This window comes from Podarcis erhardii (genome assembly GCF_964252035.2).
Source record: "Podarcis erhardii genome assembly, chromosome: 6".
Lineage (NCBI taxonomy): Eukaryota > Metazoa > Chordata > Lepidosauria > Squamata > Lacertidae > Podarcis > Podarcis erhardii.
The window spans coordinates 28669707-28696223 of record NC_138510.1 but is presented as its reverse complement, the minus strand read 5'-3'; the positions used below and the strand labels follow the sequence as shown (position 1 = coordinate 28696223).

The window sequence follows — 26517 nt, the reverse complement described above, 5'->3', positions numbered from 1 at the left end:
AAGTTGTCGCTAACAAGCTGATTTTTCAACCATCTCAGTTAAGGCTTCAGGTTTGAGTTTGGGACAGAAACTGCCTTGATCACTCTAGGAAGGAGAAAGCAGGAATAAAACACTGTTTATTTCCTTGGACCTCCAAGTGGCTTTTGATGCACTGGCCAAGGTACCTTTCTGGGAAGGCTATCTAAGTTGATCATTGGAAGCACCACTTAGTGGTGGGTCCCATTCCTATTTGGATAATTGATGCCAGAGGGTAGTGCTAGAGGAGCATTTATTGACCCCTTGGCAGTTTTACTTTGGCATCCTGCAGGGTTTTGTTCTCTACTCCTTGCTGTTCAACACCTACACAAAACTGCTGAGAGAGGTTATCCAGAGATATGCAAATGACACTCAGCTTTCTCAAATTCAGGTGCAGCTGCTGGTGTCCTAAACCAGTGCCTGGGCATGGTAATGGACTGTATGAAGGCAAATGAACTGAAACTCAATCCAGACACAATTGAGATAATGTTGGTGGGTGATTCATCACCTGGGTGAATGGCTTTTAGACCTATTCTGAAGGGGGCTGTACTGCGCGCTAAAGAATATCAGATACACAGTTTATATGTGCTCATTCATCCAGCATTGCCATTAGAGTCCTGAGTGGCCTCTGTTGCCTGGAATATCTTTTATCAGCTATTACCATATGTAAATTGAGATAATGTAGTTACAATTAACCATGCACTGACAACCCATCTATATTGCAGTGAGTTGTACAAATGGCTGCTTCTGTTGTATACAAGGGGCTGCTTTTGAAAATAATTTGGAAACTGCACTTGATCCAAAATAGGCCTGTATGATTGTTAACTGGACAATTAGATCATATTATGCTAGTGCTTCATTAGCAGCCCCAATTGCCAAGTCTGTCCAGACGCAGTTTAAAGTGTTGGGCAACTGAAACCTCAAGATCTGCTCCAGGTGGCTGTCAAGCAGTGGGCCTTCTTAGTGCTAAGATTCCTGTTCTATAACACCCTTCCCACAGAAGCTCATCCAGCACCTTCTTTAAGTGCATGCAGGTGAAGACTTTTCTCCCAGGGTTTAAAATCCAATTTTAAAGTGTTTAACTAAAAATGTACAGCACATAAACAGTTGTTAACTGTTTCTATTATCCTCTCTGTTGGAAAATGTTTATGCTGCAGACTGTTGATTTTAATACTTTGTGTTTACAGTATTTTATCATTTGAATTGTGAGCTAAGGAAAGAAAAAAGTGTTATTGGGTAATGTTATATAATCATAGGAATAAATGCTCTCTGAATAAACACTCTGAACAAACATTGCATAGAGTGGAAACATTATAGACCACAGCTGAAAAATCATGCCACCAGCATATTAAGATAGCAAGTGAACAATTTTCGCAGAAGAGAGCAGATAAAACTCTTAAATCATATGCCATTAACCTTCAGAGGCTTGCTTCTTCGTTCTGGACTAAGTGTTTAAACTCTGCTCAATAAGGAACCCAAAGAATGACTATGCTGGGACAATTTTCTCCTTGGGAAGGAGTGTCACAATTAATAAGAAACTATTTCGACATCCAAGCTACCAAGCCATCACCTGGAACACAGTTATTCAAAGAACAAACACAAAATTTTATTTTTCTAATATTGGAAGCCCTTTTGCACCCACCCTATTAATTTATAGCAGGTTTACAATCTGCAAGCTATTCTGAAGACTGTGGTTCTCACTTGGAACCCTAGTTTAAGTTAGCATTTCACATGAAACAGCAGAAGCGGATGTTGCAAATACCAAAGGAGCTGACTTAGCATTGCCTTTGTTAAATTAAATGCAAAGTTTCCCTTGCTTGCCACAGTTTGAGTGATCACCCATTATATGCCCTGTACAGAACCAAGGAGTGTAATTGTATCCGATGTGGCTTTTGCTCATGAAAAACTATCAAGGGTGAAGAATTTTGTATCAAGGCCAGAGCTTCCTTTCCCTAATCTCCAGAAAGGAAAACTACAGACAGATGGGTCCAGTCAACAGCAGGAAAGCACGAGTCAGTTTCTAGGAAACCACATTAAATTTAATTAGCCATTGCTTCCCTATAATTGGGGAGAAAGTAGATAAGTTTTAGATCCCTGCATTCCATATACTCTCAGTTGATAGATATTACAATTTATAGAGAGATCAGCAAGGGAACTTTTTCCTCTGCAAGAAAAAAAATACTGACTTTTGCATTCTTTAAGAAATCAGCATTAACAGTTTTCATTGGGAGTTATGATGAAATTTCCTTTTGCTATGATTTTGATCTTTATTGTGGTGCTCATGTTTTGGTGGGGAGAGGCAGAATTTGTTATTTTTAAAGTATTGTTGGATGAGCACTTTTAGGAACTTTATTATTCTCTAGGTTATTTATTTCTGATTTTAGCTTTTTTCATTTTATGTAGTTGCTGATTTGCTTTAAGGCATCTTTTTGTATAAAGCAACTAATACAATAAATAATAATTATCCTTGCTTCAGACATGCAGAAAAAAACCTTCTAATACTATAGACTGTTTTGAAACAGTCATAGACCAGCATTGTTTTGCAGTAAATGCCCCCTACTCCATTCCCAATGACACAAAGATACTGAAAGCTTTGTAAGTTGAGCAATCTCCAGCAAATTTACGGTACTACCGTATTTTTCGTTCTATAACACGCACCTGACCATAACACACACATCGTTTTTAGAGGAGGAAAACAAGGGAAAAAGCATTCTGAATGAAACAGTGGATGTATCATTTTTGTGCTTCATGCTGTGGCCACAGACATGTGATCTGATGGTGAATTTGGGGTGACCCAATGCAAAAATCCTGAGAATCCCTGTGGATCCATGTTTTGTAACCACGTTTTTGCACCATTGCAGCCCCAGGCAACAGTGGGTGCGTGATTTTGGGGGGGCAGGCTGTAGCCATGGACATGCTATGTGCTCTGATGGTGAATTTGGGCTGACCCAATGCAAAGATCCTGAGGATCCATGTGGATCCATGTTTTGTAACCACGTTTTTGCACCATTGCAGCCCCAGGCAACAGTGGGTGCGTGATTTTGGGGGGGGCAGGCTGTAACCATGGACATGCTATGTGATCTGATGGTGAATTTGGGCTGACCCAATGCAAAGATCCTGAGGATCCATGTGGATCCATGCTTTTAAACCACATTTTAAGTGGGGAGGGAAGGAAAAACACAGAAGGGACAAGGAGCAGGAGAGGGGTGTGCAGAGAAGCAGCTGGCTAAGAATGCAGGAGAGGGGTATAACGGGAGGGAGGAAAGGAAGGCAAAAGCTTTCCCTCACCTACCCACCCAAGCCAGCCAGCCAGCTCGCGCTCGCGCTCTCGCGCTCTCTCTCTCTCTCTCTCTCTCTCCCCCTCCTGCATGTTTTCACTCTGCTTTCCCCTCTGCTTGACTGAAGGGGAGGGGCTTTCTCTGCTCTTTGTTCCGTTTGAGCAAACACAGCAAGGAAACAGAGATGGGTGGGCAGTAAGACCCTGAGGCAGAATGCCGGAAAGCAGCCGCTTCCTCTTTTCAGGTTTCCCTTCTAGGAGACACGCGATTTGATTTTTGCCTGCTTTTTTTTGCCTCCCCTCGCGCCATTTGGCTCCAGGGACCACACATTCGCTCAATAACACGCACAGACATTTCCCCTTCCTTTTTAGGAGAAAAAAATCTGCGTGTTATAGAAGGAAAAATACGGTATGTGAGCCAGACATATTAGAAATGTGCAGTTTAAAGCAACACATATCTGGGTAGGAAATATGAATGTCAGATTCTGACTGCAGAGACACATTTTTCCACTACCCAGCATTATTCTAAGCATTCTACACTGGACAACAGAACATGAAAGGGAGGTATTTTTTTGAGTGTTTTATTTGTGCCCCAGGAAAAGTTTTGATATATTTTTTAAATAACAAGGTTTAATGTACAATCCAAGTTTCAACTAACAAAAGACAAGCATCAGATAAAAGCCTTTCCCAAGCATACCTAAGACTATGACTATATCCCAAATGGCAACAAGCCAAATCTTTTTACAGCCCAATTTCTCCTTTACATGTGACTAGTACAAAACGTTTCCCTAGATTCAAAACATTAAGACTCTCTGCTTCAAAGTTTCAGACAGGAGAATCTTACAGACGTTTAGCCAAGTAATTAGAAATGCTTTACATATGTGCCTATGGAAGATGCTCAAACATGTTTAGTGCACCCCCAAAGCAACAAACTCCTCATTTGCACACTGCACAAGCCTGAGCTACAGCTGTTTTTGAAGATATAACACTAAACAGCAAAAGGCTGGCAGTAAGCAAACACTAACAAATGTTTCTACTGCCTCAGTCAATTTAGGGGATCCAGCTAAGTAGGAAATTAGACTGAAAGGTCATTTCCTCAATGTGACATTCCTGAGACTATTATGTGTCTACTTTTTTCATTCCAACGGTCGAGTCAGATCCTCCCCCCTTCCTTTTCTGGTAATGGGCTTTCATCCTGCCATTATGAATTTGGAGTCTGTTCCTTGAGTTACTAATTTTTTAGACTTTCATAAAGAGCAAGTAGCTTCTAAGAAGTTTTGCCACCACTGCCATTTAACCTTCAACATAAAAGGAGCTTTTAAATCCAGAGTGAATCAAGCAATACCACTGCCTCAAACATTCTCAAACATTAAGTCAGAAAGGCTAAACTAGTGCCTACAGTTATTCACAAATCTTGTTTACAGAGGCATATACATAGCAAAAAAGAACAAAGCATTGCAGTTAACTTCAGAATGAACAAAGAACTTGCTGCAAACCATTTTGAAAGCCAACACGACCTGTTTCTTCACGTGTAAACGTTAAAATTTTTGAGAGTAGCTCCCTCTTTTCTCATTTAGTTAAGAAAACTCAGACAAAACAGGTTTATTTTCAATATTCATAGAATCACAGAATTGCAGTATTGCAAGGGACCCAAAGGGAGCTCAACAGCTTTCAGAATGCTAGTCTGGTGATTTATTTATCCTCCACCACTGTAGCTTTCCTTTTGGTACTATAAACTATCAAGACATCTATCTAAATGTCTGTGCATTTCCACACAAAGCTATCAAACCAAAATAAAACACAAAAGAAGTTTTTTTCTTAACCTGAACATACAGGCACACAACACAAAGCAAAACGAAAAGAGGCAATGTATAGGATAGGTCTGCCTCAAGACTCAGCTTGATACATGGATAGTTAAGAAACTCTGAACATAGCACCACAAAGCTGTAGCGATTGAAAATGTAGGCTCACCTAAACTTGGAACTTACCAGTGTCACTCGGGATGAGAAACTAGCAAGAAAGCAACAGAAAACCTCAGCCCTATAAACAGCTACATTGCTATCTCCAAGGAGACCATCAGCAACATAATAATGAGACTACAGTGACCAACAGCTGTGATGTATCCTTTATTTTATTTCTAAAAAGAAGAAGAAGAAAGGAGATGGCTATTTGCTTCTTGCCCGTGACTTCCCTTCCTCTTCCCACCCCACTGAAATTATCTTGCAGTCACCTAGCTACAGAAATAAATGTAGACACCATCACCCCAAAATCAGAAATAGGAATTGTACTTCATCCAGCACCTTCCACAAAGAAAAGTACATGAATGTTTCTTTTGAAACAAGCTATCACACTTAGCTATACATAGGAGCAGAGTGGTTCATTTCCAAATGGCTTTACTTAATATCATATCAACCATTTTAAAGATTTGTTGCCAAATGCTTTTTCAGCCAGGCAACAGCATATCACAATGGTTTACAAGCCGTGGCTCTTATGCCAAGAGCTGTTCCTCCAAGGCAATAGATAAGGAGAAAGCACTCAGACATTACCTACTATGTGCTCATCATACCTTCCCCTCCACCCATTTAAGTGCCGCCTTATGTTCTGTGTGACACAACACTATCTAAATGTGGTTTCACTAACCTGGTGCCTGCCATATGCTTTGAACTACAACTCTTACAGCACAGCTGGGCTGATAAGCGTTGTAGTCCAAAACACATGGAGGGCACCAGGTTGGCAAAGACTGATCTGAATGCTAACAGATGTTTCTTGGCATTAAGATACAAAATGTTGTGCAGGAATCAAACTCTGAGCCTGGTCATACCATGGCACAGTAGTCAGAGCCCAAACATTCCGTTTCTGGCACAATTCATAGATCACTTGAAGATTCTATTAATAGTTTAGACAAGAATGTTATATGCAAGTTATGCTTGCAGAGAACCAACATCCCAAATAACTTGACTTTTAAACATTCAGTACAAAAAGCTTCTGGGAGATACCAATTGCTTCCATACAGGAATCTCTCCCTCGGTTTATGGATATAATGGGGGGGGGGGGGAATAGTTAGAGGCACTAAAATATTGCCAGTTTTCACAACGGTTAAGAATGGTGCTTATTAAATGCAAATGAGAGATACTTTTTATGGAGACACCCTTAAATACTGTATACAAATCTAAACAGTTACTGACTGGATCATTCCTTTTTCCAAAATACTACTTTTCAGTACATGTGTACTTGATAAATATAAGGAAGTGAACAGGAGATGGGTGAAGTAGAGAGATACATCTTGTTAACTAAAACCTGTATCTCCAGGAGAGTTTGAAAGATGCATTAGGAAAAACATACATCAAATTTGTTTTATTGGGCATGTGCCTGCACATTACAGACATGCACTTTGAACAGTTTTCTAGACTCTTCCCTGTAGTCACCTAAAGAATTAAACACAGAAGAATGTAACATGATAAAGTCTCTAAGCAGCTTGTGAAAAGCGATTGAAAGACAAAATACTGCCAAGCATACTTTTGGAAACACAGGATATTTGGAATTCAAAAGACAAGAGGAAAGATGTCGTTTTAGGGCTGGTGGAATGAGCACCATTTCACTTGGGCTTTCCAATTCTTGCGGGTTCCAGAATGACATAAAACTGCTGAAATCCCTTGAAGTGTCTTTGTTCCCAGCTACAACTATATGCTATCTCTTGGCCAACCAAATGGTTGGTACATTCCAAGAAATACAAACTGGGTTCCAGATGGCTGTTTCTTAGCAGCAGCCCACATGCTTAGTTGCTCAGGGAACAGGTTCCTTGCATTCTCATTAGACAGCTGCCTACTGAAACTGCTACGTAGTCCTGTCTGGGAAGATTTCTCATACTCAGCTACAAGCTGAGACAAGGATTTCAGTTAGAGCTACAGAATATGAAGAATACAAGTTAAAAACAGGACTCCAAAGCAATCATCTGACCTCAAAATGGTTTTGAAGCTTGGACATGCATCTTATTTCATCTTACAAAGCAAAATGGAACAATGTTGCCACCAACATCTATTAAACACTCCAGACTGGAGACTGTGTGATAGAATTTGCCTGTAACAACGCATTATTCATCCAAACAAAAAACCAAAATAGCAACATGTTTGCCTGGAGATATAAGCACTGATGATCAAAATGTTTTCAAAATATGGGAGCATCACCATGAGGAGACTCAGAAGACAAAGTGCTCCTAGGATTATTTGGCATCAAGATTTGCTAGCTTGCATCATATATGATATTTACAATTTTCAGTGCAACATAATTGTGAAATGTTTGATATCCAATGAAGGACAACAGTGTTGAAAACAACTTTTTTTCCTTTCCATTCCAGACTGATCCTCTAATGCATGCGGATGCAGGATGAAAGATAGACAACAGGACTTTGACTAGAGCCTCCTTCATAGAGGTGGTAACATATATGCTTTCTGAGCACAAAAGGGCATCAGCATAGAGTATTGCACACAGTTCATAGACAAGTTAAACACCAGACAGGACTGATTCAGTGTATTACTCACCCATAGGATTACTTGGTTAAATAAAAAACCCTAGAATTCCTTTTATTTTCTGTCATACATATGAGATACAGGGTTAATACCTTTTAAATTATCTTAACAATTATTTCCATAATGGGTCTTTAAACCAAGTTACTCAGTATTTGTTCAAAAACCTTTATTTGCATAAAATACCCTCAGTTCATCAACAGCAACATCTGAGTTTTTCGCACTGGTGTCCAATGAAGCACCCCATACTTTGAATTACGTGTCAAGTTTTCATGTCCCATTACACTACTGAGGATAACACAATACTAGGAAACCAGGTTTACAGATTTAAGACTCGCAGCGAGAAGAGAAAGGAAAACACTGCAATTTGATCTTGGATGCCTTCATGCAGTTTCCTTACCAACTAAAGTTCTCATGAAAGTTAACTTTAGGCGACAACACTACCCACAGTTACATGGGAGTAAGCCTCAATGAATTTAAATAGGAGTTACCTCCAGGTACATAATACATTAGATTGCAGGTGTAATCAATAAGAAGAACTCCAAAAGTGCTTAGTAGTCTTCTGCTTTTAGAGCAAATATTGAAAAAGAAATATTGCTGCTTGGTGCATTCAGTGGGTTTCTGTCCAGTCTTCAGTACAATCATTGTTCCCTTTCTCCAACAACCTGGTGTATGCCCACTGCATGTTTGGAGGTGCATGTCTCCCCTCTACATTTTACATACTGACCACAGCAAATGCTGGTGGACACACAATGTCCATTACACATAAGCGTAAAACTAATGGAAACAAGTTATTTAGAACTACACTGGATACAACCCAAAGTTTCCAAATATAGAAAAAGCGTGGAGATAGTCTACGCCTAGCCTTAAAATGATGGTATTATTTCTAATGGACAAGCGCCAGTCAACCGCCCAATGGATTTAGAGCCTGAAATTGCAGAAAAAGGTATGTCTTACCTTTTAAGCATCAAGCAATAGGAAAAAACTGTACACTTACTTGAGATGCAACCAATCCTACTATCACACTGAATGACATCCAGCAGATTTGCAAAATATCTTCAACTGGAAGTAATACTTATGAGAGTTCTTCATGCAAGAGAAACACATCAAAGAGCTTTGCCAGAGAAATAGCATTGCAAGGTCCTTGAGAATGAAAATGAAACCCATTTGTCCGCTAATTTTACGTAGCATTTATTCATTTTGAGAATGCAAACAAATTAAAAATACAATCTCATCCAAGGGAATACAAGTTAGAATTGAAGAGTCTTGAACTATGGATTCTTTCATAGTGTGGGAAGGCAGAGGTGGGCATGATTCATGTAAAGGGCTTTTTAATCAGTTCCCACTCTGGATGGTTTTTAGAAACAGCATTCTTTTAAAAATAAAAAGAATAAGCAGGAGTTTCTTCATGTTATTATTAGGGAAGCCCATCAAAAGCGATTTCCTTTTGTTTGGGGCTTGCTTCCTGACTCACCTCTGATCCTTGTTTGTGAGAAGTGCTAAGAGGTTGGGAACCCCAGATTAGATCAAGACCACATGGTGCAGGCTTTTAAAAAACCCTTCTCTCCTGTGCCATTTTCCTTATCTAACTTGCTCTCCCTCTTGAAGCAAAGGCACATGTTCCTTGCCCCACCCCAGGCAACTTCTAGCATGGGAGAAAGCAACTTATATTGTGAAAATACAAGAAGATAGATTTAAAACCTTGCCAGTACTACAGCCTCAATCCAATGGGGATGGGGGCTTCCCCATGGCTGCATTTTAACTCAAATCACAAGAGAAGTTGTTGATAAATGGCAACTATACTATCTCTTAATTTTCCTAGTATGTGGATACTGTTTCTTATTCATGTAACTTCTTTTTTTCTATTTATAATTTGTGTTTAGAAAATTCAATAAATGTGTTTGTGGAGGGAAGCACAGAGGAAGTCTGATCGTGGATCTCCCACTGCCTTGAGTAGTTTGGTTTTCGCAACGCCTTTTCATCTTATTGAAAATGATATGAACCAATATTATTTAATAATCTTTTGAACATATGACCACATCACACAATTTGGAATGCGGAGTTTTCCATGTTAGACTGGAATAACAGGAATGTAAAGTGATGACAGCATCAAAGTAAAATTGCTCTAAGCTCCTATGTATGCATGCGCCCCAACTATGCTAGATTGTTTCTGAAGTTGGTTCCCAGCCAAAATGTGCCAAATTCAAGTTCAAACTAGCTGAGAGGGGGAAAACAGAGTGGTGTGATGTATGCATCACTTTGCAAAGGCACAATACCTGTTATTCATAAGGAGGAGGTAAAGTAACACCCTGGACCCAGGGTATTTGACAGCTACTGTCTGATTGCCGATACACCCTTTCGGGGGATAGTGACTGAGAGGGCAGTGGCAACCCAACCCAAGTACTTAGAAGAAACCAGTTATCCGGATTCATTTCACTCTGAGTTCAGACCTGGTTTTGGAAGTGAATCAGCAGTGGTTACCCTGACAGGGACATGGTAGTGCAACCCTGGCATTTTGCTTGAGCTCTCAGTAGCTTTTGATAACGTAGTCACTGTATCATGCTGGACTTGCTCAGTGGGTTGGAAGTAGGAAACACTGTGTTACAGTGGTTCTGCTCCTACTTGTAGGGTTGGTATCAGAGTAGCCCTGGAGGATTGTACCTTGGCAGCTCGGCTACGGAGTAAAGCAGAGTCCCATATCATCTTCAGTGCTGTTTAGCGTGCATAGGAAACTGCTAAAAGCAGTCTTTAGAGGATCTGAAGCACAACAACATCATTATAGTGATAATACTCAGCTTGATTTCTCCATCTGAATCAGGCACGGCCATACAAGTTCTGGATCGGTGTCTGGATGTGGATTGGTGTTTGGGCACAACAATAGGCTAGATAAGGGTCAATAAGCTGACGTTGAATACTGGCAAGGGTTCTGAAGGAGTAGGTATGTAGTCTGGGGGTGCTCCTGGAACCATTTTCGACTTGGAAAGCCCAAGTGGCTGTAGTGGATAAAAGCATCTTTTACCAGCTTAGTGAACTATGCATACACAACCTCAAGACTTGATTACTATAATGCATTTTATGTGAGGCTGCCCTTAAGCTTAGTCCAGGAGCTGCTGTTAGTACAAGAATGTAGCTACTAGGTTGTCAAGTGGAATATACAATACCACTATTAAAACAGCTACACTGGCTTCCAATTTGCTAATGGGCCAGGTTTAAGGTTTGGTATCAACCTACAAAGCCCTAAATAATTGGGGACTAGGAATCCAAAGGAACGCCTTCTCCTGTACAGACCTTCCTGGTCATTAGGGCCATCTGCTGAGGTCTTCATGGTTATGTGGAAGCTCATCTTGCAGCAACCAGGAAGAGGGCTTTTTCTGTGCATTGACAGTGCATGCTGAAACTATATGTCTTTACTGAAGGCTTTGCTGGCTATTGACAGCAGTCATTTGTCATAACTTTTATGTTATATTTTGTACTGCCTACCAAAGCTGTTAAGTTTATTTTTCTGTTATTGTATTTTAATGGATTTTATTGTAAGCTGCCATGAGATGTTTTTATGATATGTGGTATGCAAATAGATTAATGGAAGCAAGGTCAGAAAATGGGGAATATCCTGATGTCAGCTTCCTGGGCTCTTCATCAGATCCCCCCCCCCCCCACATCCAGGACAGGAAGACACCTGGTCAAATCAGGGACTTTAACTCCCAAGACACTCCCGCAGGGACCCTGGGAAGCCCTTCTGTGACCTATATGGATTCCAGCCCTTCTGTGACCTATATGGATAAGAAGAAAACCAGCACAGGCTGAAGAATCTGGTACATGTAGGGTGGATAGATTTGATGCACTGCACCAGTGTCACAGACCCCTAAGACAAACACGGATGCAGTTTATTTAAATCCCTTCTAGCTCTCTAACAAAAGGGTATTAATAGGCCAATCATTCCCTATAACTCACTTTTCTAGCTTCGTTACCCAAGACTGAAAAAATGCATAAGCCAGTTTTTACAACCACAATAGCTCATCCTTTACAACATGCAGCAAGTCAAATCACATTAGCGTCTGTGACCTCATCACATTACACAGGTCTTGGCAGAGAGTCCAATTCATCATGTGAGTAAACATGACGGCTGCAGACTCTGAGATACTTATACAAGGACTGTTGAAAGGAAGCGAATCGGAAGTGCTTCTACCATGTCCTACGCTCTTCAACAAGTGAAAATGAAAACTTGGAAGAGCTCAGCAAGTCTGCTACTAGTCTGTACAGAGGCCAAAGTCAATCATGTATCAAATGCTGCCACTGGAACTCAGCCTAACAGAAATTTAAGACAGTGCACAAACAAATGTTTGTTAACAGAGCTTCAGTCAATAAACAGCAGCTGAAGGTTTTTGAGCTTCTGCCACCTTCAGTAAGCATAGCCACAAAAATAGAGGACATCTAATATTTGCCAAAGTGTGTAAGGCCTCCACCCAGCCCAAAAGTGTATAAGTGCCTCCACCCAGCGCAAATTCCAGAGTTTGGGAAGAGAACTGCAACTTGGCTAGATACCATATTTAATTCCATTGAACCCACTGAACCATTTCTGCAATTTTGCAAAACCAGTCTAAAATGAGAAAAAGCTTAGATGCAGAACCAGACACCTCCTGTTCTACACATTCAATGATACCACAAGTTTGTGACATGACATCACTAACTGTTTCTGTAGCAACTGTTTCCAACAGAAATGAATCAGTCAAACAGGAGGTGGCCAATTAGAGAGCAGTAGAACAGGCTTTATGGGCACACAAAGACTTTGTAACTGACAAAAATAGGAAAGCAAATTATAGAACGTACAAATAACTTAATGAGCTCAATCTAATGGGTTTCAGGAATGCCTGCTATATTTAGATCTGCCCAACTGTATCTTAAAAAGCAAAACAAAAACAGTGTTCCATAATGGAAATGGTAAAAGCTTTAAAATACATTACTAGTTCCTGTAAGCTCTCTCTGTGTGTGTGTGTACACACACACACACACACACACACAAAAAAAATAAATACACAGAATACATGGAAATCTCTATAGTCTTTGTGGGGGAAAATCCCCTGGCCAGGAGAGCAAGAAACAACCTCCTTTTCTCTGAATTCTGATTTCAAAGAATTTTTTAAAATTAAAAACTACATACTTCCTAAATTCGTTTCCTTGGGGTTTTGGGGGTGAGGAGGGAAGGGAACAATGCCAATATATTAATCAGTACTGTTCTATGCCAAGTGAGCAAATAGCAGGTCCAAGCATTTCAAAGCATGAGAACAGAAATTAAAGTAGTATTTTCTTGTGCACAAGAGTTGCCTTCCACAGTGTCCTCTTTATAGCTACAGGCTGGGACCTACAAGCCAGAGAAAAAGCCACAGCAGTAGAACAGTAGGATGCTCCACAGGATTGGAGAAGGGCTGAGTGGGAGAAGACGAATGTGCTGCTCAGGTGAGCTGATGATGAGCCAGGCATAGGCCCCTAAATCTGGATTCTGATATGCAGCTCTTAAGCTTAAGAATCTGGGGAACCACAACAAAAATCAACCCATAATAAAATACCCAACAAGAATACAATCCCCAAGATATACTACTGAAATAGTTTTGGGGAAGGCAGAATAAAGAGGTAGACTGAACCAATGGGCTGCACTATCATAACTTATACCACACTGACTCTCCTCAAATCCACAAACTCTGTATTGCTCTGTCTTTAGATGAGATTGCTTTGTAGATGAGATTGCTTAAACTACTCTGTGTTCCATGGACACATGCAGGTGAGCAAAGTGTTTTTGGGGATGGTAATGTCCTCAAAAGCAACAACACAACAGACTTCAATAGTACTGCAGCACCTCAAAAGTGTCACCGATGAAGGCTTCTGATAAAATGCTAAAGCCCTCTAAAGCTGAGAAACACCATGCAAATCTTATTTTATATTAAGAGTGTGTATTGAATGAGAGAGTTCACCCTCAAGAACCCAAGATCCAGTAGAGAAAAGACAGAAGCAGGACTACGCTCCTGTTTAGTTTTAGTAGCTCTAGCCAAAAGCTATACCTCACAACAAGTAATTAGGATGTTAAGACCGCAGGGTGGAGTAGCAACTTTGCAGTTGCAAAATTAAGTGGCGCTGCTCAGGGTTGGGCAAGGAAAAAACCCATTTCATGTATTGGCTATAAAGGACATACTTTGCAGCTAAAATTCAAGTTCATACAACGCTAATTTCAGATTGTCTGGAAATTTAGCTCACATAATTGTAGGCTCTAACTTGTTCAGTTCTCAAGAGCTCTGGACTACAAGGCAGACTTATTTCAACAGCATCAAACATACCTGAAAATATCTGCAGGAAAGGGTTATGGGTATGAGAAATCCCATTAGGAATGGTGTTGGTCTACATAGGAAATTTATTTTGAGTTATCACAACCTAAACTTTGGAGACAACATCCTGTAGTACAGAAGTTTCACAGTGCAAGGGGGAGCAGTTAAGGCAGTGTATAAAAGTAACAGAAGAAAAGCTGGAGCAAATTAATGCAAAAGGTACAGTGTTAATGCTCCTTTTATGAGCCTATGACTTTTTTGTCCTATCCAATGATGAGAAGGTAGAAAGAACTGAAGGAATACAGAAACACTTACCTTATTTAATGATCTGTTCACAGACACTCAATCAAAGGGAGTGTAGCTAGAAATAGAAACTGCAGAAGAAAGCAGCCTCCATACCTGAGATTGACAAAAATTACTTAAAAGCAAACTCAGCCGTCATAAAGGACTAGCCCAGTTCTGTCTTTGGACTCAAAAATATACCTCAAAGCTTGTGCTAATGAATAATGAGACACTACTGCATGCAGTTATTTCACTAGAAATCATGACTTCAGTATAAAGAACAAGACAGTTTGAACCACATTTGAGATAACATGAAATTCAGTAGGCATTAAATACAAAGTATATTAACAACTGACAGCACTGTGGTCAGTAAACACCCATGATGAACTGAGTTCAAAGGAGTTTTATCCCCATGCTCTACATGATGAATTCAAGAAGCACATAACATCCTATTCTGTAATGCATCCTGTAACGGAACCTAAGCAAATATAACTGAAATAGCCACGTATTCTTCCTTGCTCACCCCTGCTTTTGCTTCCCCATGTCAAATGTTAGATCTAGCTCCAGGGGCAGGGACCTGCCCTCTGACTTGCTGTCAAGTGCCATGTATACCAAAGGAGGTAAGACAGGGCTGCAATCTGAAGTACACTAAATTGAAAGTGCACCCCACTGAACACAGGAGCAAACACAAAGTGTTGGAATGAGTAAAATACTGCTGCATAGTTATATGCAACTGAAATGCCTGCCAATGCCACTTTCCACTGCCACCTATACAAAAGAAAAGCTATATATTTATGTAAGTAAATTCTGTATTTACAAACTGCAGGGGGGGGGGAGCTCATGTAAAAGGCAAACTTAGATGGGATACAACTCGGAAGCTGCTAGAATACTGACAGTTACCTAAATACCAAGGTGCCAAGACCGCTTGAAGCAGCTAGTTTAAAGATGGGGACACAGGATCAAAGAACACAAAAATCTTCTTGAAATAATATAGAGCTACCGTAGGTTGAAGTTTGACTCTTAATGTACATACAACTTATGTTTGGCAGGTAATCACTATCCAGTAGCATGAGTCAACTTTCCCTTTAAATTGTCTCAGTATCATAAGACTGGAAATGATGAAGGAGTATGCTAGAGGGATGGAGGGTGATTTTAGCCCAGTTTTTGCTAACCTAGTATCCTTCAGATGTTTTAGACTACAACTCCCATCAACCCCAGCCAGCACATGCACTACTAATACTCTAGAGATGAAGCAGATGATTGCTTTCACTTTTTTGCTTTCAGTTTTTGACATAGTCACAACCCTTGGGAGTCAAGCTCCTTTCACTCCTCCTAAGCTACCACACTTATTAAGAACACACGGTTAGCTCACCGGTAATTACATTGCAACACAGAGACACCATTAAAACACACCCTCTCCAAAACATTAAAAGCCTGAAAATGGCAAACTAGGAAAGTGACTTTACAGGTTTCTGAAGAATGAAAACAGTATTCTACATGCAATCATTTAAGGCTTAAAATGACATGTCAAAACTGGCAATTCTGAAATATTTTCACTTTTTAAAAAAGGCAGTCCTATATTGTAAAATAAGATCTCTCCCCCCCCCCGAATCTTATAGGGGCTGTGGCTACAGTTTAAAGGTATCCTAGTAACAGCAGCAGCGACCAAGAAATGCCATTACTCTCCTGTGGTCTACCCCGGAAGTTTGTTTTTATTAATTATAATTATATACGCTCCCATCAATACACATCCCTTGGGAGCCGATCACCAAAATTAAACCTAATTAAAAATCAAAAGTAAGAGAGTGAGAGAGAGAGAGATGAGAGAGAGAAAACAAACCCCAACATACCCCAACGACCTCATTTCCCCTTCCACAAAGGCAGCCCAAAACAGTCCAGATGCAACTACGGCGGCGACTTCCAACTACCGGGTGGCGGAATTTAAAAGGCCCCACTCCCAAATTTCTCTCACAACCCGCGTGCTTCTTCTTACCCTCGTGGGATTGAGGCCCAGAGTGGCGCTTCCCGGCTGGGAAGTTTCCATGGAGAGAGAGAGAGAAGAGGAGAGGAGAGGAGGGCAGGGTGGCCTTGCCTGGCTGCCCGCCGGCCCACGGGTGGCGAAGAGAGGCAGGGCAGGCACCGCACCGCCAGAGGCTGGGGAGAAACTTTCCTTCGCCCTCCTCTGTTGAGTCAGACGCGCCGCCTCACCCCAAGGAGGGACAGAGGGAGGCGCTGCTCACAAGAGCCCTTCCTCCCCCCATTCACCTCCGCCGGCCTCCACGCTCGCTTCCCCGACGCGCCCCGCCCGGGCCCTGCCTCCCTCAGCCGGCGCCGAGGCGCTACTACCCCCGGGAGGAGAGGCTTCTTCCTCGCCCGGCCTGGCCTGGCTGGAAGCGGCACCGGGGCCGGCCGCGAGCCCTGCGTTGGCCAGGCGGGAAGCCCCGTTTCTCGGCGGGACACAAGCGCCTACCTCGCCGCCGCTGCTTCGCGGCCTTGCTGTAAAGCCGCCCCTCAGCCCCTCCGAGTCCGGGGCGGCCGGGATCCGGGGCGAGGCCTGTGACGGCGAAACGCGGTTGGGGCCCAGCCCGGAGAGCAGCTTCACGCTTCCGACCCACGAGTGGGTGGGGAAGCGCTGAGGGACTCCACGGAGGGTTCCCCCCCCCCGCCGCCTCGTCGGAGTGCGGTGGGAACGCTGCCATTCAGGCCTTTAATTACCCAATCTATGGCCTTTAAAACTGTGCAGGGGAGGGCGGTTACTGTTTTTGTTTGTTGCTACGGTTTGCATTTTCGTTTAATTATATTGTCTACCGCTCTGTGATCCTCAGAGGAAGGCTAGTATGGAAATTTAAGGACTCTGTCCCAGCAGAATCTGTTTCACTGCTGGTGAGAAAGAAGGGGTCAGCATCTATTGGTAGGACTCTGGGCAATCTGCAGTTAAGGTCATCAAGGTTTTCTGACTTCCTTCTTTTTTTTTTTATACTGTTTTTGCCCTCCAAATAGGCTGCCAGAATGAAGAAAGCTTGCGGGGGAGGAGGGCACCAGGAATGGCGTTTTGCTTCTGAAAATGAATTCCTGGGCCGAAATGTTTATGTTCAAAAAGTCCTTGGTGGTTTTCACCTTTTTTCCAGCTGACTGGCCTCAAGGTGGCAAGGGGAGAGGGGTGTTGATCCCACCTTCAAACACCCCTGGGTTAGGGGGTAGGCCCTGCTGCAGTAGCCCATTTCTGGCAGACCTCCTCCTAGTGGTTTCTGGGATTTCCCAAAAATCCTGAGCCAGGTGGACCTTGGTTGATCCTTCATTTAAGATGCATTTACTGCTTTAATGCTCATTATTTGCTACCCTGGACTTCTTTGGGAGGAAGGGTGGGATATAAATTAAATAATAATAATACTATGCCTTACATGTTTAAAACCTAATCTACACATGCAGAATGAGATGTTAAATTAGAAGGCCACCACAGGCTTTTGAACACTTTGATGCAAAAAACACAAATCCACCAACTCAAGTTAGCATATCAGGGAGAATGGACTGTAGTCTCACCCACTTCTCACCATGTTAGTTCTATCTCAGAAAGCTCTTAGCACACGTTGTGTGCTGCACTGGAGACCAAGACCAAGCAAGAAAGCATACACAGGATAATTTAGCACAGATTAATTATGCTGCAACAAGCAAGCGATTCCTATTGCTTTCTGGCAGAGCAATTCAAACCCCATCTGGGCAAAGGCAGGGTGTGATGAAGCAGCAATCACCACCACAACTGCAGCCTTGTTCATTGCTTACACCTGCTGGGGCAGAAGGTGGAAAGACAGGCAGAGTGATCACACCTGATGCCATCAGATTATGCCAGTTGGAATGGCTCCAGTGGATTGTAGTCTGTTCAGTCCTTTACCTGCTGCCACAGCACCCTATTTTAGAGCTTTCCAGGTGATCTTCTGCACTTTTAGTAGGCAGAACGGAGTGCTCCAGGCCAGCAGACTGACACAAGTCAGGAGACTGACACCAGCTTTTCTGGTCTCCACACCATCCAGCACCCACCTCCCAGTGCAGCAGATCAGGAGTTTGGACTGTACCCTAAGTTTATCATGTAACTGGTGGTGCAAGAGTTTTAGTTTTAAGTAGATGGTACATGTCAACCCACTCCTGTCATAAGATACAGTGACAAAAATACTTTTGAGAATATAGTTACTATTCCTTCACCACTGACAATATCCTGAACCTCCCCGCTACTTGAATTTTGACACTTTTAGTATTTTAAGTTTGCTTTAGCACATGTGTACCCTGCCTTTCCTTCAAGGTACTCAGGGTAGTGTATGGGGACTTATTCCATTTTATCATCATCTGCAAGGAAGGCGTTATTTATTTGATAGATTTCTATTGTACCCTTTCTCTAAAATGGAGCATAGGTAGCTTACAGCAATAATAAAATACCATAATCAAAAGAAAATACTCAAATAAAAACAAGGAACATGTGATAAAACTGTAGAACCTCACCACAAATACTACTTCAACATCTGAATGCCTGGACAAGTTCAACTCCTTTTCCTTTTTTTTTTTTTGCAGTGGCTGAATATCAAATGCCATTTGGGAGGGAATTTCAGAGTTGAAGGGCCACCACTAAAGAAGCCCTGCCTTGTCCTTTCAAATAACAGTCAGTTACTCAACGCCACCCAAGAGAGGACACTTTTCTCAGATATCTTGGTCCAAGTCCAAAATAATCCATACAGATTCCCCAATGAACTGAATAGGCCAAGTAGGCCATGGTTAATCCTTTGTAGTGCTGCTATGCCGTCCAAACAAGCTGGTATTTTTATTCCAAAAGTAAGTAGTAAGGCATTTGCGAGCCTCAATTTTGAAAGTATTTGAGAGAATAGGTTGACAAGCAGAAACACAGCTGCTACATTCTTGTTCACTGCTGTCATTAGGGCACCTTATGGAAACCTAGAATTTTTAAAAAGCACTTGTTTCATAAGGATTTTAAACAAGCTAGTAATAAATCAAAACAGGGTGTTAAATTTTGACTACAGGGATGTTCCTACAGCCTTAAAAGGACTTGAGGCAGGACCATGACACACATTTACATACAAGTTTGTTAATGGAAATGTGTAGTGCAAATTAGGCTGACTCAGAGGGAAAGCTGCCCTGTAAGTAAATTCAAATATGAAATAAAGGGGAGACACGGGGATGGATGGACACCAGATCTAGGGTCTACTGCAAAAGATCCAGGGCCCAGCCCCCCATAGCCCCTCCCAACACCATTGCTTGACCACCGTATTTTGTATTGTTGTAAATAATGAGACCCTGAAAAGTCATTATATCCAGAAAGAACAGGTGGGAAAATAAGAGACAAGGTTTCAAATGCAGCACTTTTTAGGTGTGTCACATTTTAGGGCAAATTGGACAGGTGTCTTCTACACAAACAAACCTGAAACCTACTTTATTATCTCAGTCAGAGCATATTGTAACTCGGGCTGGGCAATGTTAGATTTTCAACATCGTGATGTATCACCAGCTAGACATTGCAGTTTGGCAATATACTGCGATGGTGAAACAAAATCCATTGGCCCCAGCCAGCTAGAGGCAGGGTGAAATTGCCACAGCTCTCGACGCCAGAGCTGGAACCCTTTCACCTCAATGTCTTGCAGGAGGGCCAATGCAGCTGGCCTAGGCCACTGCTCAGCTGGGGGGCAGGAGGGCTCCCCCCCCCAGCTGAGCGAATCCAGACCCCTCAGCAGCATTGGGCTTTGCTCAGCTGTGGCGTAGAAGCCTCTCCCAATCCCATCTGCAGCATCGGATCACTCGGATGGGGTGGGGGTGGGGAGGCTTCTTTCACTCTGCATCCGAGCGATCCAACACCGCAACAGCATTGGGCTTTGTGCAGCTGGGGCAAAGAAGCCCCCCCCGCAGCGATCCAGTGCTGCTGGGGTGTCGGGGGTCGCCAGTTTCACAGAGCCCCCACCCCGCTGCCAACTTGGGCAAGCCAGCACTGGACAGGGGGCACCATTAAATGCTTGGCTGAAGGGAGTGGCAACCGGGTGCCCCTCGGCCGAGCCGTTTAAAGATGTGGAGGGAGGAACAAGCTGTACAGGCACCTCGCCAATGCAGCTTGTTTCTCCCTCTGTGCTGTATGCGGGCAGACTGCAATGTCAGTTTCACTCAGTTTCGACCCCTGGCCGAAGTTACGCTGCTAGCAGAGGGACACAGGAGCGTGGCCGTTTCATCAGTGATATACCGCTGAGTGAAGCCAACATCCCGGTCTGCTCCTCACACCAGTCCTGGGCGGTATATTGATATACTGCCCAGGCCTAATTGTGACCTACAGCAAACTAAGTACTTAGGCTGTGCTCCACTTGTTTCTAGACACGAGTGCTTTTGAAGTTCAAGCACATTGTTCACGCAGAATGGAGAAAATTTATACCACCACTGTGAATATGGCACCTGCCACAAAGTGGAATGCTCGGGCAGTGTATAAAAGCTTGTTTTGAAGGTATGCAATTTTTACAGCCCATTCATAGTTAAGAGAACCAGAGTGACACCTACTGTACAATGGTTGGGTTGTAAGTAGAGGCTGCAACAAAAGGCTTTTAGCAAATCGGGAATATTTTCCAGCACTTCGAGTTTCTAGTAAGCATATTGGCGCAGCATCAATAAGCATTCTATAGTACATTATACCTACTATTAGCTGTGGAAATAATGAATGAAATGATTAATTTCCATGTTCCAGGTCTAGGTTTCCAGCTAAAGTAGAATCCAGGGCCATAAAGGTCCTCGTCCACTCTACTTGTTTACTGTACTATGTTTGTATTTGCTGATGCAACAAGCAGTAGTAGTCATTGTAGACACGTCTTCTACAGCACAATCCTATACATGTCTAATATTAAGTTCCCTTGATTTCACTGGGGCTTACTCCCAGGTAAGAAGATACGAGTGATGCCTTTGTCTGCCATTTGGCAGATGACGTTGTTGTTGTTGTTGGCATCTGTCTGTTTTGAGGGACAATGGAGTGTGCTTCTGAGGCACAGGAGTGACCACAATTACATTCATACTATTTAGTCTTTTGAATGGAATCAGATTTTTATTACATTTCCATTATAGCAAATCAGGGGGAAATCTGGCTAACAACAAGATCCAAATGTATTAAAAACAGGCCAAAGCCCAAAATTTATAATCTCAAACTGAAACCATGACCCTTTTCACACAGTCATAGAATTGTAGAGTTGAAAGGGACTATGTGGGTTATCTAGTCCAACCCCTGCAATTCAGGAATATTTTGGCCAATCTTGAATCCACAACCCTGAGAGTGAGTCCTATGCTCAACCAACTGAGCTATAGCTATATCCTACAAACTGAGTTAATGCCTGCCTTTTGTGTGTGTAAGAGAAGAAAGAGAAATCTGACTTTTCAAGGTCCTTAATAAAGGATATAATGAATCATGCACTTATTGTGGGCTTCCTACTAGAACCAGGGACTGGCCAAACATGGGCACTAGAATCTATGAGACTCCATCCTGCATCACCCCAGAGTCTTCTGCTAACTCCACCTGAGTGAATGGTATATTCATTTAATGACCTCTAAATTTCCTAGCAATTCATCCAGTTCTGCATTTCTGAATATTTATGACTTTAAAAATAAATGTGCTTATTAACAGTAATCTTCTAGAGCAAGGCTGGGGAACTTTTGACCATGCAGGTCTAGTTGGAACTACAACTGCTATCCTCCCTGACCATGCTAATGGGAATCTAAGAACATCTGGAGGGCCATAAGATCGCCAGCCCTATTATAAAGAAAACACTGTTCTGCCCAGTAACTTCCCATCATTTCTGTCAAGTTCAATGCTGGTTGATAGGGTTAAGTCACCTTGGCAGCAGGGGAGTGGCAGGAGTGCTGTTCCTTCCTGTGTCAGCAGCATAGTGCAAGCACTTCTGGACTACATGCTGAAGCTCTTCCCAATGCCAGCATTAGCACGGCTTTTAGACAATAAACGCTGGTGTGGAGAGGAGCCAGTGTGGACTCCTCCCATAGAGCATTATGCTGTGGCTCAGGGAGCAGCAGCACTGTTTTTGCAATGTACAGACTTCCAAGCAGAAATCAGCTACATGGTTGCCTCCCTTTGTCACAAAGAAACAGGCATAACTATAATATTAAAGGCATATAGGCTGCATTATCAAAGCTTTTGCATAACAGGTAGTTTTTGCATACCAGTGGTGGGCGTGATCCACTCGCACTTTCTCACACAGGCCAACAATTCTGACCCTCCTCAGCTGGTATATGCAGCCACCAGAGAAGGGAAGTCATCACATGCTCTCTGCTCATAAGATACGAGGGGGCAGGATGTATCCTTCTCAGGACAGTGGGCTCCACCTTCTCCAGCACAGTGTCTACTTCAATCTTTTTCTCTTTCTGCAGCTATTAAAATTAGGTTGGGGGAGAATAATATGCTTGGGGGGCAGATCAGGCCCCATAACTGCGGTTACCTATGCCTGCTCTATTTAGCTGTAAATTATATTTTAATCGTTACCTCGACCAATGTAGGCATATATGTTTAGGAAGTATGTTAATTTTACAATGTGAAGAATGAAATAAATTGTCCCTTGTTTTTAGTTTTGTTTTGCAATCCACTCATATAGTATGAAGTTGTTGGGTTTATTTTCCTGTGCAGGCTGAGAAAGTCTGCTCTTTCTGTCCCTTGTTCTCTCCTCTTTCCCCCAACCAAAATCAATCTGTCAGGAGTGACTTCTTTTGCTATCTTTCTAGTGACATAAAGGGAACTGACAGGCTTAGCCCAGAGTGTGCCAGCAGGGTTATAAGTGTAACTGTTCTTGTATGCACGGCTTGATATGAAGAAACGGCAACAGGGCAGGCCAAGGCACTTTGACTGACACAGGTACAGCAATTCCTCCTCCTGCTTCACAGCACGGACCACGGCAAGACTCCACAAATCAAAGCCCATTACTGCTTCATTGCTGCAGCACATCAGAGGGCAAACTTGAAAGCTAGCTTGCAGGAGAACAGAAGTTCTCTCAGGTTATTCCTCCTGATAAAAGACACTGAATTATTTAGCATGCATTATGGAAAAATTAAGAAACAGAGCTGCAGTATGAAAGATCAAGGCAGTTTCAGAAGCACTTATCCCAGGCAACCAAACCTACTCATGGCTACAACACAGACTTTTTTTTACCTTGAGGGAGTACTTAATACAGTTGCTTTCTTCAGACTGTGTTGTCAGTGGCGTTTCATACTTCTAGTATTTTGGGGGGGTCAATCACCCAGAGAGAGTGGGGTGGCCTAACTAGAAGACAGTAGGGCAATAACACGCCACCCACCCTGTAACTTAAGCATGACATAATCCAAGAATAGCACACGTTTGCATGTTACTCTCTCCAGTTGCACCTTCCTTAAGGGTTTTGCCTGACTGCAATATGTCTTTAAACTCTGATAATGTTTCCTTAGATGGAAAGCAGCTAGTGTTCAAAATCAATTGCTCTGCCTACTTTTGCCCTTGGACCTATCCGACACTGGCATATTCCCCCTCTCAGGGAATATTCATGTGATCCATATGCGTTAAAGTAAGTAGTTAGGAGCTGGGTTATTTACCCTGCCCTGCATGGTTTCACAGGGATTCTGTCCCTTTCAGGATACATTTGAAGTCTGGATTAGTCTTTTAAACAAAGGGTAATCTGGCATCACCACCCTAGAACCTTTAATCCAAATTTCCCCAAGATTATTGTAAATGGTGCTGCTATTTTAAAGTTTATTTTCCATTTTTTCTTAAAGAAATGTTGCAAATCTAGCAATACAGTACATAATAGTTAGCCCCATGTTATTGGCTTTCATCACAACCAGTTTTCTTGCAACAAGGCTGGTTTTGCCTTTTGAAAGGCTTCCTAGTCCCATTTGCTCTGCTGCTGTCATACTGGGGCCCTGCCCAAAATTACTAACTCAATCAAAACACACCTCCAACTTTGTATCCCAAGCACTTCTAGTTTGCAGGATCTGCTGTCCTTCCTCCCCAAGAGAGACTACTGTTGCACACCCTACACTCCCATTTAAATAGGACTGCAGATTGATTTAATATGCTGCTCATCAGAGACAAAGTGCCCATCATTCATTAAAAATGCATGACTAGTGGATCAGGCAAAATTCCCAGTCTCCTCGTTAAACCAGCACATTTACAAACACTGTTTAAGAACACATTTAAACAAACGGAAATTAATGGCACATAATGTTTTCTGCCACATAGCAGAGGTGTCAATATCCGCACAATCCGCAATTTTTAGGTAAACCACTCCTCCAGCTAGAAAGGTTTTTATGCCACTAATCGAAGTTGGAGACCCTGATCATTGTGCCTTGAAAAACCATCTTCGCTTTGTCCTCTTTCCAGACAGCAAGTCTGTTTTCAGAGAAAGATTCCAGCAAGGTTCTTATTTTCTTTTTTCCTTCCTGGAAATTGCAATTGTAGGCAAATTCACCAAATATCTTCATGACCAAATGTGGACTTATGAAACAAGGCCACACACTGTCTAAACTTCATCCTTTCAGCTCACATATTTGCAGCGATTTGCACCGCACTGAATCCAATTATGCTGCTTCAGCCCATGGAAGCAAAAACCATAATAAATAAATAAATGCTAAGCTGCTACCATGAAGACATAAAGAACAGAAGTGGGAGGGACAACAACCAGAAGAAGTCTTTCTGCAGTTTGGTTCAAAAATGTTGCCTCTGGGGACAGGAATGTGTGAACCATCATTAAAAGATTTATTTAGCACTATGTCACAGCCACATAGAATGCCTCCCTTTTTTACTAACAGTGGCTTGGTGAATATAAGCACAAACATCAGTCCCCCCCTTTTAAAAAAGGTTCATCTGTAAATGCCTCATAACAACAACAGTGAAATCTCAGCCCAAAGGCTTGGCTGCAAGAGATGCAAATGGGGGTAAATGGGATTGCTTAGAGTCTCTCATTAGAGACAATGAGTTAAACTGCTAGTGCACAAAGTCAGGTAGTTTATGTCCTTGCACATTATGAAGTATTTGAGCAGGAGTGAAAGACAGTATAAGGAGAGGAACAGGTGCACTGGCAAACTGAGGACAGCTGCAAGTTCTTTCATGACTGAGTCAAGGAACTGCAGTTTACTCAGAGGCCTCACCCATTTATCCACAAGCCAATCCCTATAAACAGACTTTCCGCAGGCTGAATTCTCACAAGCAGAGAAGCCAGTGCTGGGAACCCTGTGTCTGGGCTGTACCACATCAGGCGGCAGGTGGCGACTCAAAACATGGCTGTTTACCTAAGCCTTTCGAAATGGCTATGTCCATCTTGGAATTTTTATAGGTGGGCTTGGCAATTTCACATTTATTTTATTTTACCTGGTTGCATATTTTGTTTGATCTGTAATAATTCTTAATTGTGCCTTGCTCCAAGCTCTTATGATGAAAGGCAGAATATAAATAAATCAGTCCTCCTCGGCACAAATGGATTCTCTGCTTAACACATACACAAGAGGGAGAAGGGATATAATCTTAAATTTCCCTCTAACATGGCTTTTCACATGCAGGGATATATTTTTAAAATATATCCCAGCGCAAGCTTATGATTTTGACTGGAGAACCAAGCCCCATTTCCACCTTGCAAATCATGATTTGCTCTGCAGAGACATTATCCTCAAATGGTTTTCCTTGTCACTTATATGGCTTGGTTGTGATATGGCTAAACATATAGTAGTCATTCCCACTGATATCCACTGAAGGGCCACAAAAATGGGGGGGGGGGGGGGGCGGCGGCTTTCAGATATGATTCATTACCACTAGACAACTCTGCCTTTGGGCTACCATATAAAACAGACCCTCTTCTATGCATGAATCAGGGCCTTGGTAACTTTTAAAGTAAATTTCTAGGTCTAGGCTTTAGGGTTATTTGAAGGTGTGATAGCAAAAGTTTACAACATTGTCGACAGTATCAAACAAGCTGCCATCTCCTGGCCTCAATGCAAACAAACAAATAACAAACAACAACAACACACTTTAGAGAAATCAAAGCACTTCACATAATCTCTAAAGCAAATATTTCAACGGGCCTGGGAAATAAGCCAGCATTTATATTTCTACATA

At 42.2% G+C, this 26517-nt stretch overlaps 2 protein-coding genes across 7 annotated transcripts in view; one reads left to right on the top strand and one right to left on the bottom strand.

The window, feature by feature from the left end:
• The window catches only part of TGIF2 (TGFB induced factor homeobox 2), a 377907-nt gene that overhangs the window by 44310 nt on the left and 307080 nt on the right, over positions 1-26517 (top strand). The window lies entirely within an intron of this gene.
• Positions 1-26517, bottom strand: part of DLGAP4 (DLG associated protein 4) — a 330460-nt gene that overhangs the window by 21204 nt on the left and 282739 nt on the right. Inside the window, exon 1 of one of the 6 annotated variants that reach the window (XM_081867587.1) lies at positions 16882-16959. The exons of 4 other annotated variants lie outside the window; for them this stretch is intronic. The gene's annotated coding sequence lies outside the window, so the exon portion shown is untranslated. Of the gene's footprint in view, positions 1-16404; positions 16613-16881; positions 16960-26517 lie in introns of those variants that run through there. One more of the 6 variants, XM_081867589.1, reaches the window with a different exon arrangement.